General features: G+C 44.0%; 1 protein-coding gene across 3 annotated transcripts in view; it reads left to right on the forward strand.

The window, feature by feature from the left end:
- Nucleotides 1-13,904, forward strand: part of RANBP10 (RAN binding protein 10) — a 68,412-nt gene that overhangs the window by 25,774 nt on the left and 28,734 nt on the right. Inside the window, exon 1 of one of the 3 annotated variants that reach the window (XM_027685268.1) lies at nt 12,797-12,816. The exons of the other annotated variants lie outside the window; for them this stretch is intronic. The gene's annotated coding sequence lies outside the window, so the exon portion shown is untranslated. Of the gene's footprint in view, nt 1-12,796; nt 12,817-13,904 lie in introns of those variants that run through there. 3 annotated transcript variants of the gene reach the window in all.

Consider the following 13,904-nt stretch of genomic DNA (forward strand, 5'->3'; position numbering starts at 1 on the left):
CAAACTTCAGTTGGGCAAGGCTCTTGGCAGCCTGGTCTAACTCTGAAGTTAAACCTGCTACAAGTGGGAAGTTTGGCTAAACACCTCCAGATGTTCCTTCTAGTCAGTTTTGGTTTGGGTTTGGTGTGAGGTTTGTTTTTTTTCTTTTGTTTCCTGTGATTTCCAGGGAATCTGTATTTCAAATACATTTAAAGAAGTTTTCAGCTTATGCTTTGGGTTGTCACTTTCTGTGACTCCAGTGACAAATGAAGGACCTGTGCTAAAGGACTTAGTCCCAGTGGTAAAATGTAATAATTACAGAAGATGAGACTTCACCAAATCATCTGATCTGAAGTGAATTCAATTATGCATCAGTCCTGCCTGGCAGGTGTGTGTCTAAACCAGTCTTTCATTATTTTTCTGGCAACTTCTTCCAACACTGTCCTTGTATTGGAAACTTTTCCTCATGACCAAGCTGAATATCCTATGTAGTCTAAGGCCATTACTCTTGGATCACGTGGAGGTGGAGAATAATTAATTTCTTTCCTCCTTGTAGCTGTATACATGAAAACCTCTATCACTGCTTTGTGGTCTTCTCTCCCCATCAGACATCTCTGGCTCTTCACCCTGTCTCTGTTTGTCATGTTTTCTTGATTTGTGGCAACTTCTGTAGAGCTTTTCCAAACATTTAACCCCTGGATGCATCACGAGGACGAGTATCTTATTGCTTATAACAAAAGAAAACATTAAAATTCAGAGCAAGTCCAGGAAAGTGACTCTTATCCCATCTTGCAAACAAGGGCAAAGGAAAATCCTTGCCAAGCTTTCACAATTCCTAAGGCTTAAGCAGAAAAGGGAGGAGGGGAAGAAGCTGGATGGTTACCTGGGAAAAGAAGGCATTTGGCTTCTAGAGCAATCAGCAAAAGTATGGGGTTAAATATATGAACAGTATGTGGCATCTATATCGTGTCCTGCTGGAGTTCTTTAATGAAAAGTTAGTGTAAAACCCATCTCTGCTTGCCACTCCATATTTAAACCTTTCCCCTGCTAGCCAGGAGGATATCTGACTTGTCAGGAATTTTATTTTATTTGTGCAGTGAGTATAACCCAGGTTGAGCAGTACCCAAATCCTCACATTGGCAAGGAAATATATAAATCACTTATTTAGTACCTGCGTAAATTATAGAGCATGGCAATTTTTGTATATCCAGTTAAGGGTTAACATAGGGTTAAAAATTGACTTTTTTTAAAACAAAAAAATAAGTAAATGTGCATTCCCCCAAAAGTAGTTATAGGAACACCTCCAGGTGTTAGTTACACATGCAGTGAGTCCTTCAGCTGGCTGTGCCAGTTCCTATCCACAAACTTGCTTATGCTTCTGGTACCCTCCAATTTATCCTATCAAACCAGTTTGTGGGGCTGCAAGTGAACTGGGTCACGTAATTGGGTTAATAATAATGGGTGGGGGGCACTGTGTGATTTTGGGGTTGTTATTAACTTGGATCTGTTCACCTTGCCTGGTTCCTCACACAGGCAGTGCAGGTTGAAACAGCTCCTTTGTGAGACTTTATCCTCTGGAAATGCCTGGTGCCAGTGTAACACTCTGAGGTGAGCTGAAACCAGGACACGGTGGTCTGAGGTTATTTTTTTATAGAAACAGATATTACTCTCACCTAAGATTTGTGCTGAAAACCTTGATTAAAGACCAAGCATTCCCACCAGTTGACAGTTATCCTGGTCACGGAGACATTTTTATGAAGGATCATCTTTCCAGGGCGTACTGGGCTGAAGGTAACTCAGCTGGCTGTGTCTCCCTAAACTTTTATTTGTCTCTGATGATGATGACTGGGTACCTTTTATTGTGGTGGTGAGTCAGATGATATTTGAACTTGATTGGATTATTTTTTGCACCCAGTTTTGTTTCATTCAGTCACACAGTAAAACCTTGAAAACAAATGTCAGTGAAAGCATATGCTTGTTTTGCCCAATACATTGTAGTTCAAATGATCAAGGGACTGGAGGTTTGTGAAGCTACTGAGCCCAGAAGGTTTATTTGCTGTTACCAGAAGGGTTGTGTTGGTTGTGGCAATGCCCGGGCTGTGGAAAGTTATCACGAGAAAAACTCAGATATGGGTGATGGAGGAGAATCATATCTTGGCAAATTTCTGGGCCAAATGCCTTCTGGCTGTGTCTGGTTTATTGCTGGTGATGTGTTAAGGAGGCTGTGATGTTCATACCATGGTTATTAACACCTGAGAGGACGATGGGGTGAGAGCATCACCAGAAATTGTCTGGGCAGTAGTGGAAGAAGGCACCTGAAACACAAAAGGACAGGGACTTCTTGTGAAGAAAGTGTGTTGTAGGGGAGTCCAGTGGTGGTCTGAGGTAGAGGCCACCAGTTCATTCTTGGTAAATCAAGAGGGATGCCATTAATCGTGCCAAAATCCAGAGGGACACGGAAGAGCACAGCAGAGAGAGCCTCTGACCTGCAGAGGTGGCAGGAGGAGGGTTGTGATTCTGCCACCTCTGCCCTCCCAGGCTGAGCAAACCCTGCAGATGGATTTTGAGCAAGATGCACTGGAGCACCCAGGAAGGTGTCCTGTTGTTAAATGGAGGTAACTTGGGAGCAGTTAGCAATGCCAAAGATCTGGGGTTCACAGCTGCTCCAAAAGCTTTGCTTGTGTGGGCTTGCTGCCAACTTAACTACATTTTGACCCGAAAACATAATTTGTACCTGACTTCAACATCCTAAGAGATTATTGGTAGGTTTAGAAATGGCAGGTTTAGCGCTGTGCAGTTGCAGAAATGGGAGCAAAGTGGCTCAGTGTGGTGGGTGAGCCCTGGAGTTAGTGAATCCATTTATGCAGAATGGATTTTTAGAGGAGCTCCTCACCACTTGAGAGCTCATCTGGATGGGCGAAGGTTATTGTGGCACTTAAAACAGTGCTGGATTCTAAACATGCACTGCCAAGAAAAATATTTATTAACAGATTTAAAATTTCTGGCCTTTGTAAGTTGGGGCCTTTTGGATTTGTCTATGAGACTCTTATTTGTGGAGGTGGAGTTTATTTGAGTGAATCTCCTGGTTGTCACCACTGGCTGTACTTTTATTTACATCTTCAGTTGTGCTACCCTTGTTTCTTCTAAACTAAACAGAAAGATGCACTCCAGGAGCACTCCAGCCACTAATAACTATTCAGTCCACAGGACAAGACTAAGTAATACAGGGTACACAGCCCCATTTGAACAAAAAAATAATTAAAAAATTAAAGAATCTCCTCCTTGAGGAAGTGTCCTTAGACTGGTTGAAACTGGTTGTTTCATTCTTGAATCTGCTCTTACTGTGCTGCACCATCTGCTATTTTCAAAGTAGCTTTTGATTTTGGGGTTTTTTTTTAAATTTAAGTCAAAACAAAGGTCATACTAAGGAAATTCATAAGAAATTTGGGCTTCCTGTAATAAAACAAAAGGATTTCCTTTGAACTTAAGCTTTCACATATTTTTAGTATAAGATTTTTCCCCATATGGAATCAATCTCATGTTCAGTGTATGTAAAATGTCATCGTAGGAAAGTAATCTGAGAAACACTTAATTTCTTTTCATTCTGAGCATACACAATTCATTCAGTGTTTCTTTTTTCATCCTCACTCTCAATTCTATGTGTATATGTATTCTATATGTGTATTTTAAATGCACTGTGGCTGCCCTGCTGCATCTGTGTTGGAGAATTGTGATCTCTGAGTTCCTCTGGCATTACTTAACTCACTCTCATCTTGTTTTCTCCTCCTGCTTCTACTCTCTGCAGATCAGTAAACACCCTTTGAAATTCTTTAAAAATTTTAAAATTAAAATTTTAAAACCATTTTTAATCGAAATATTTTTAAATTGTGTGACCTTTATTAAAAAAACCTAATTCTATATAACTTTGTGAGTCATGTGGTTTATGGTTGACCTGCCCACTACCAATCAAGGTCTGCTAAGCTCCACTGAGTTGCTCAGTTGTCTTCTCATCCCACGTCAGCTTTCTCCTTTTTCAGTCAGTTTTTTCAGTTTATGTGCTGAGTTTCCCTGAACTTGTATGAAAATTCCAGCTTGAATATTGAAACGGATTTGTTGCATGTGCTGTGAATTCATTCATATCCCATCTTTGGCCCCCAGAACAACTGGAAGCTCATTCTTTCACATTCTTCAGTTTTTCACGTGTCATTAGTGGGCTTTCTGACAACGTTTGGATTTAAAAGCTCTAAATTTTGAAGGTATCCAAAGTCAAAACTTACTGGTGTGCGATTAAAAGAATTCACTGGGTGTACTGTGTGTGGGTGCACTGTGGTGTGGGAAGGGGAGGTTGTGGGCTGAATTTGTGTCCCAGAATGGCTCTGGTATAAAATACACATTGAGTTATGTGAACTGGTGTTTTGGATTAGGGTGTTTGAATAACCTGAATCCAGATCAGTGATTCTTCACCCCGGTGGCTGCCAAGGCCTCTGTCCCTGCCGTGCTCTGCCTTAGGTGTGTCCCCTCTGAGGAGCTTATCATGCCCAGAGCTGGGCACAGCTTGGTGAGGTGGGATGTGTTTTAAAACACGAGCCTTCTGCTCAGGGCTGATACTGGCTGAGCTGCCACGGCACGGGGCAGTTGGGCAGATGTGTTCGTTTACAGCGTGATACGTGCTCAGGAGTGACACCAGCACGATTGAGTCCTCAGCAGAGGTCAGACCTGATGCTATCAGGTGTGTTCAGAGCCAGAGAGTAACAAAACCAGCTCCTGAACCACAGGATTGGGGTTAAATTTAATCTCGTGTTTTATTTATGGCTGTTTATGTGAAAATTAGTGTTTTATAAAGTGAAAGTTCCTGCCTTTTTCCCCTTCCAACAGGCTTCAGTTCACATATTTATTTGTATGGATTGTGTTGATTGTCCTGTCTGAAGCTGGAAAAGCTGCTGCCAGCCATTTGGGTTGGTTTTTTAGGGATGCATTGGTTTTCTGTTCTTTTTTTGGTTCTCTTGGTCTTTTCAATTAGTCTGGTTTCGGGCACACAGACTTCAGCTTTGAATGGAAGAAGCAGACTGAGGCTCCAACTGAGCTCTCAGTAGCCACACTTCACCCTGGAGTATTTGGGAAAGTGCTTTGCCACATCATTCAAGCTGAAAACCGTGAATTAGTATTTCAAGGCAGTAACCCTGGCCTTGGAAAATTAATCAAAGAAAGTCTTTCCACTGGCTTTTAAGTGCTCAAGGCATCAGTGTGGGTAAGTGCTTCTTAGTCAAGAGTATGGCTGTCCTTTGCTTTTCCCTGCCCTGATTTCTGTGCCACGTCTCTTTCAGAGGTGGGCAGGCCCCTTGTGGGGGTTCTGCACTCTTTTCTCGTGCAGCATGTTCCCAGAAATGTAGGATATGGGTGTGCTGGAGCTTGGTTTTGTGTGGAGCTTGCTGTCATCCAGCAGGTTGTGTTGGTTTTGTGCCACGTGAAAACAGTTTCCAAAGCGGAGTGGAGACGGCGCTGCACAGTGGGGTTTGTGGTTTGGCCTTCACCAGTGCCACAGGTTACATCTCCAGCTGTAGCACAGATTATGGACAATCCAGGTAATCTTAGTGACAGCTGAGAGTTGACTGGCACTTCAGAGGCAGCAATTTAGCTGTCAGCACGACTTGTAATCACAGCACTGCTTGTTTTTTCAGATTAGAGCAAATTCTTTAATGTGGCTGTACCTATTCTTGGAGCCTTTTGGATAAAAGGTAATGTCAACACAAAGCTCAGTTTCACTGTAACTCAAACTGATGGATAGCAGCTGTTTCTGCTGATAGATAAATGTGATCCTCTACAGAAAACTCTGTTGCTTCACTTGATGTGGGAAGTATTTAAGGAACCTCAGTTTACAATCTAGAAGGCCTTGTTGCAACTTCTTACCATCATCAGATGTGCTTCTTCTGGAGGACTTCTCTCTCCATAAGGCCTTGTGTTTAGATAAATATTTTTTTGGTCCATCGTTTTCTTAGCTCTCTAAATACCATTTTAGGGATTGTTTTTAGTAGTAGCTGGATTCAAGCCCCCTGCATTCCACGGTGAACTCCAGCATTGCTTTTGGCTGAGTCACTGAACTGCTCTGCCTCCATGTCTCTGTAAAATGACTCTTGTCCATTACCTTGCAAGATTTTGCTGGAGGTGCCTTAATATTTTATAAAGGAGTTCTTGCCCATCAGTTAAAAGTTGAAAAGTTGGTCTGTAAATGAACATGTGAATTATTTAGCGTGATGAGATTGGCAGCCTTTGATTCTAACTAGTTCTTTACCCCTTCCACATAATGGATAAATGGCAAAACTCATCATCTGACTTTTCTTTCCATCCCTGTCCTGCGTTGTTTTGCACCCCTGCTCTGCTCCCCACCCCCTCCAGTGTGGTGTGTCAGGGAATATAATGGATATAATAGTGCAGTGGTGACCTGATCGTGCTAGAGAGCTTTTGCCTTTGTTGATGGTACCAGCCTGTTCTGTAGCTGTGCTTTAACATGGTGTGCACTTTACAGGGCTGTAAATGGCTTGTAGCACATCTTGACCTCTCTGGTATGGGGAAGACCCAGATCATGTTCTGACTCTGGCAGGAGATGGACCCATCAGTCTTGGAAGTTAGGAGGACCTGCCATCTTTATTCATTCAAGGAAGTAGAATTTTTATCTTGATTGCTGTATTCTTTGGTGAGGTACATGCTAAGTAGTAGTGAAGTGGATTCATTAACACATCTCTGGGGCTGGTGGAACAGACCTTTCCTGTTGAAAAGGTATTGCTTGTGTTGCAGCCACCCAGAGCCTTCTGGTTTTGTTTTTTCTCTTTATGAGTCAATGGGTAGTGTCACTTAATATAATTGTGTAGACTGTGGTTTGCTGTTGTTTTGAAGGCTAATTAACATGCAGTAGCTGACAAATGGTAGGACTTGCTGATCTGGTCTAAAAATCACCTTGCCATATCAATATTGTTAAAAAGGGAATTTTACAGTGCTCCTTGCTGCTTGTAGTCTCTGTGATGGATCAGACAATACTTGTTAGCACCTGCATTCTGCCTGATCTCCCGAACTCTTGCAGGCTTTTTTAGCTGTCTTTCTTGGAGTCTTTTTGGTCTTTGGGTCACGGTGTCCTTTTCTTCCCACTCTCTGTTAATATGAGAGAGAGACTGTGATTCATTTTTTTCTATATCTTTTTTTCCCCCATCTCCTTTGGATTCTTGCCACACACAAGTCTTGCTGTGAGGATTTGGTCTGAGCTTTGTCTCTTTTACAGTTGCAAGTACTCTATTGAAAAACATGGAATAGCTTCTGAGCCAGAGCTACAGCCAGGCCTGCCAAGGGTCCTGCACTCTCTGATTAGGATCATCTGCTGTGGCTGTGCAGGGGCCAGACTGAGTCTGCTTGATCTGCTGGGAGCTGGGGTGAGAGGGAGGCCATGAACAGCATTCCCTCTCTGGCATGTGTGCAGTGGTGTGGGGCACTGCACCAGGGCCTTGTAGAGGATTCAGTACAAAGATATAAGACCTGAACCCATCCAACCCTTACTTTAGGAAGTTTGTGCTCCATGGGATGAAGTGGTTTTATTCTCTGTACATGCTCTGATTCTGTAGTGCAGGGTTTGGCCTTCTGCTGAATTCAGAGTTATTTTGCCACCTTATAGAAGAAATAGAAGCTGTTACAAGAAAGAGAAGTTCAGGATGTTATTAGCTAGGGCTTCCTCATATCCTGGTGTCCCTGGGTAAGTGGGTTTTAGGGGCTTTATTTTTATTTATTTTTTTTTTACCCTTGACATGTTCTGGGCAGATGTCCAAGCCCTTGAAGTTCTGCCAGGAAGATGCTGTAATGTGTTAAACACGCTGTTCCCTGGTCCTATTCCTGTCCTGCAGCTGGTGTTGTGACTGTACCTAGACAGTTGTTCCATGCCAGGACCATGCCTCCCCTATTCCTACCACACCAAATCTATAACATAGGTTGCTGTGGCCACTGAGCAGCTGTTTTTGTAGGCTCATTATGGAAACAGAAAGATGTATTGCAACACTAATAGTTGATTTGATTCTGAGGCATGGTTGAATAAAGAAAAACCAGGCGACCTCCTTGCTCTAACCCAAACATCTGATGTATCTGCAGTTACATATGGTTTGGCAGAAATGCCATTAAAACTGAAGGGCAGCTGAGATGCTGCAGCACCCCAGATGTTTCTTGAGGCAGCAGACTTCTCATGACCAGGCATTTGGCTTCTGAGGCTGTGGGAGCACCAGGTCTTGCTCAGCCTTCCTTTCACTGGGGCAAAAGCCTGCACTGATTGTGCTGGGCTAATGTTCACCAGAGGCACATCCACTTGTAGAGCCCAAATCCATTGGAAGCTGGTGGAGTAGTCAAGAGAGGGTGGTTCTACTTCTGCTGTGGCAATGGCTTCTGCCCCATAGTTATTTTTGTCCTGTCCCTGCCTGGGACTGCTCAGCCCAGGACATTGTAGAAGCAACATCCTATTTCTCCCTGCACCATATTCCATCTGTTCATCCTCTGTTTAACATACCTTCCCCTCCACTGACATCATGCTCTGCTGCTGCCAAAGACCCATAGCTGGCTGAGCAACAGCAGCCTGCACAGCACAGTGCATGGAAAAGGCCCTGCCTTCAACTGGAACGTGGTCCAGCAGTGACTCTGCTGCTGCCTCCACCCTCCACGTCCCATTCCCCAAGCACTGCACAGGCAAAGTTTCTACATCTGTTTCTGCTGGACTTCGGATTCAATAAATCCTACTAAAATTATTTTGTTTGGTTTATTTCAGTGTGTTGACACAAGTTCTTGTCCTTTTGCAGCTAGTGTTTGCACACCACTTGCCCTGGCATGGGCAGCTGTGGGAAGCTAGGATTGCTGGCCAGAGGAGTGGGAAGAGGAATGCCACAGGGAAAATACTGGACAGGAATAGGGAGGGGAGAAAAATGAAAAAGTGTTTCAAAGTACAAAAGAGAGAAAGCAGGTACAAGTAAAATTTGGAAAGCCTAGAACAGTCACTGGGGTCAGTCCTGAAGAACAAGCTTCCAGACTCTCATATTACTCAGGATACAACAGACACAAACCATATTAATAGATTTTCAGATTCTTTCTGAGGAACATCCATCTGCTTTTCATATGGAATCTGTATGAATTTTCCAAATGCATCCTTCACCATTCCTTACTGCCCCAGATGTCCCAGGTTTCCCTGACTGCAGGTGGGTTACCACTGAATGTGTGGTGAGCAAGGCCCTGGGCTGAGCTGCAGTAGAACATGTTTCTCCTCTGGGATGTGCACGGGCAGGGAATGGTCCATGTGTCAGTGATGAAGTTCATCTGTCTGCCATCATCTTTAGCCCAACAAGCACAGAGCTGGAAGAGTCTGACATGTCAGGCTATAACTTACTGGAAAAGTATATTTTCCTTGCATGTCAGTCCTTTGCCATGTCATCAGAGGGGAGCTCAGTTCAGATCCCTGTGAGTTCTGCCTTCCCTGTTCTCCTGTGCCCAAGGGCAAGTCTGACACGCTTGAACCTTGTTGCACAGGGGAGTGTCATCACTTGGCTTCCTTCTCCACACTGTGCAAACAAAGCACCAGGCCAGGAAAGGCACAGTGAAAATGCTGCTCTTGGTAACCTCCATCCTGCCTTGCCTGCCATCCATCCATCCTCTGCTTCCAAAGTTGAGCAGCACATCCAGGTCCTGATTTGCCCAGATATGTGATGTCCCCACGATGCCAGCTTTGCCCAGTGCCTACCAGCAGTTCTGTGTATGCTGCTGGCACTCTTGGAGCAGAAACCTAAATCACCATGTTATTTCCACGGTGCTGAGAGGTAAATGGTGTCCCAGCCCAATAGAATCACTTCCCACTCACTGCTTTATGAGGCAGTGCCCGATCTCAGGTAGAGAAATCAAGATCTGCCCAAAAAGTCAAGTGTAAAGCAAGGCTGACATTGAATGGGCAAGTTGGGATTGAGCAGGAAGGGATGTAGGACAGTCAGGGGTGCATCTGACTCCAGTGCTTGCTTAAGAGTGACCATTTATCAGTTGATCCTGTAACTGTGTCCTGAAGTAACTCAAGTCTTTTCTGCCACGTGGTCTGACATTGCATAATTCTGACCTGTTTATCAAGCAGCAGCAGTGGAACTTGCTGTTCATTTTTTTCACTGTGTTTTGGGATCAAGGTAGTCTGCCAAGAAGATCAACATATCAGCTTTTTCTTGTTAGCAGGCCAAACAGAACTTAGTTGGGTGCTGAACATACAAAAATGTCCTCCCAAGCCCTACCCATGGTTTCTGTTTTTCTTTCTTTCTATTTGCTGCCTGCACAGTCTGAGCTATTCTGCATCTTGTTAGTAAATATGTAAATATGTTTTGGGTTTGGGGGTTGAAGGGTTCAGTTCAAAGGGGTGTAATTTTAACTTATTTTTGCTCACTAGCTGCTGAGGTCCTACCTGTAGAGTGGTTCTGATTGGCATGTTCAAAGTATTCTTGTCTTCAAAATGAGCTGTAATGAGAACAGTCTTAGGAGTCAGGATGCTGAGGTTCTGCTTTGACCACTGCCATGGGCCAGGTGGCCACATCCTTTCTGTTCTCTGCCTGTCTCTCCTCTTTAAAATGATTTTGTGCATTTGAAGAGAGGATGGGCAAGGGAAAGGAAGGAAGGAGAGAACTGTGCTAACTGGATCCTCCAGCTCCTCTGACTCACTTGATTTCAGTCTATAGAGTGTGGTCTGTCTGGATCCCTGACCTGTGCTTTATAACAAAACACACATTCTCCAGTTTTGTCCAGATTTCTGAAATTTTGTGACAAATCTGCTCTTGCATTTGAGAATTTTTAGCCTTGGCCAGCTGCATGTAGGTGTGAAGTGTCCATTGCTCTAGACATCAGCTACTGCCAAGAGAATGAAACAGGATGTTATTTAAACCTTGCAGCCTTGTTGGGACGAGTTACCAGTCAGGAACTGTTCATGCCTGGGTTCTCCCAGGGTTTTTTTAGCAGCAGCTCTTTGTACCCTGCCATCCCAGGATGGGCTGCTCTAGCTGTTGAGGATTGTGAGCCACTGAGGGTGGTGAGAGGTGCTGGGGAGGAGCTGTGGGAGGGAGCTGAGGTGCCGGTGGAGGCACACGGGAATCTGTGCGGAGGGAGCGTTGTCACAAGAGCAGTGATGCACTTTGAGTGACCACAATGGCTTCATGCAAACATCAGTTCAGTGATAAAAAAGACAATAAAGGGGAAAATGCTAGGATTAACTTGCAGAGGGCTAGGGAATGGTGCAGAGAACAACTACAGCCTGATTCCCTTCTCCATGGGGCACCTTCATCTCCATCCTCACAAGCGACATTGTAAATCCAGAAAAGATTTAGATGATGATGATCAGAAAAGCAGGGAATAGCTAAATAAACCAGGAGTCATACACCTGGAAAAGGGATGATTATGGGGGATTTTGTGGAGTCTGTATAATTATGTATGTTCTGGAGAGATGGAATCCACAGTTTGCCATCTTCTCCAGTGCAAGAACTACAGGGCATCCAACACAAGTAGTAGAAGGCATATTTTCATACTGTTTGAAGTCACACTGTCAAACTCCTTGTTGCAGGATACAGTGGATGGTATGAGTGTTTATATGTGCTTAAAGGAAACAAAATGCCTTCAGGAGTATTGAGTGAACAGAACCTCCATCTGGCTCAGTCTGTATGTGCTGTGGTGGTTGGGGAGGAGTAACTCTGTTCAGTCAGAGCATGATACGTGCTCGTCCTGTGCTCTTCTTCAAGAGCATCCTTGTGCAGGTTGACCCCATATCCCACGTGGCCAGCTTTTTTAAGAGCATGTGCATATCATCCAGGTCACAACGGTGGCTTCTGGAAGTACTTGAGTACAAATTGCACAGAGGTCAAAACGCCCGGAGAATTTGCAGATGCAGGTGTGGGGAAGGCATTCAGGAAGTCTGATTCAGTCCTTATTAAAGCACTGCTGGACTTTGCAAAGGAAGGAGTTGTTGAGTCACTGGAGGCATGAATAGTGTCGTGGGAGTCACAGAGGAGGTTGCAATATCCCGGACCCATTACTAGGTGGCGATAGCAAATTGTTATTGATGCAGCAAAGGCCCAAGTTTTCAGCAAGTGTTTTGTGTTTGGAGTGAAGTTGGAGGCTGTTTTCAAAATAGTTGTGATGAGTTACTCCCTATTCTGCTGCTAATCCAAGATAATGCCAAACACTTCTGACAGGGACACGCTATTTAAATCAACAGGCCCAGATAACTTTGACCTAGAAGTACTAGAAGTGCTGAGTGTTATTTTTAAGTCAGATTATTAGGAAATTTCAGAAGATTGACTGAATGACCTGTACGCCACTGCCTTCGTGTTTATTCTGGGCTGAATTTTAGAAGTAGGGATACATGATTTGATTAATAAATAACTTAATGATAGGCATATAATTAATGCCACTCGGCTTATGTTTACAGTGAGTACAGTAAGTTCTCTCAAACATCTCTGGCTTGCTTTTTTAAGATGACCATGGTGATTTGATAAGGCTGACAGTCAGGATTTAAAGCCCTTAGGGTTATGTCCACTCAGACATTTCAGTTGAAAACAGTGAACTCTGTATATCCTTAGCAAAGTGCTGGGTGAGCGGATTTCCTTAACTAAGACTCAAAACAAGCTTTTCCCAGGCACTATTGCAGTATATATCACATTTGTCACTGTCCTCAAGGCCTTTATTCAGTCACTTCTCACTGGAGTTCATCACCACCTTTGGTGCTGCAGGAAGAACCGATACCGTGAGGCACAAGTCTTAGAGGAGCACAAGGAGGGTTTTTTCAGTAGGAACAGTTGTGATCTGTAGGTAATTAATCCTTTTTTGCCCCCCCTTACACTACAGATCCAGCAGTGTCTGCATTGGCACAAGTATTTTGTGATTGTCCTCGCAGTTGGACACACTGTCATGTTTCTCACGGGAGCCTTACCCAGCACGTGATGTTTAAGCACTTCACTGCTTGGATGTAGCTGATGAAAAGTTCTTGTTAAATGCTTTGTAATACCAGGAATGTTTTGTATGCAGAAGAGCTAGAAGACTGTGTTTGGATTGTATTATAAGTAGCTTAGGGGATAAATTGATTTATCATCCGAAGTTACCAACAGCTTCATTAGAGAAGTTCTGAATTGACACTCATGTAACAGGTCTGGTTTTGGGGAGACTAAAATGATCTATTCAATGATGGCAGCAGAGAAAATAAGAGGGATAGTGGAAAGAAGCCAGACTGTTAAAAACTCAGTATTTCAATGATATTTTTACTGGCTGGAATCTTAGCAGTGCAAGTTTGACAACAGACTCCCAGAGCCCCTATCTCTCCCTCCTTTGTTTTGGCAAGTCCATTTGGCGTGGGGTTTGTGCTTGCTGAGGGTGCTGGCTGTGCTGTTGTCCCTGCCTCTCATGAAAATATGAAACAGGACTGGTGCTGCTGTCAACAGCTTGTTTGGAGCTGGTCCGAGGGAAGACGGAGCTGACTCTTGTGACATCTCAGTCTGTTCCTGTGGATGTGTGGGATTTATGAGAGGAAATTATTCGCTATTTCTGGACTAGGAGTTGCTAGGAGTCCTTCACGCCTTTCACTCCGAAACTTTGCTCTGATGTCCAAAATCTTGGACCGGGGCATGTTTCAGTCTCGCTCCATTCCCTGACTTTCCCACTGGTGTTCATTTGGAGTGGTGCAATGAACGGGGGGCCTTAGGCAAGCACTGAGTGTTTTGTGCTTTTCTTAGAAACCCTGAGCATGTGGCTGCTCCAGCATTTGATGGCATTTGGTGTTTTAAGCTGTGTGCAGGGTGGGAAATATTGTTGCCCAAAGGGAACACAGCAACCCTTATCAACTGTTAGAAGGGAAATGTGGATTTGAGAATGCAAAAATTGCCTCCATCCGTTCGTTATGCCTG

This window comes from Neopelma chrysocephalum, unplaced genomic scaffold (assembly GCF_003984885.1).
Source record: "Neopelma chrysocephalum unplaced genomic scaffold, ASM398488v2 Primary Assembly neopelma1_68b, whole genome shotgun sequence".
Lineage (NCBI taxonomy): Eukaryota > Metazoa > Chordata > Aves > Passeriformes > Pipridae > Neopelma > Neopelma chrysocephalum.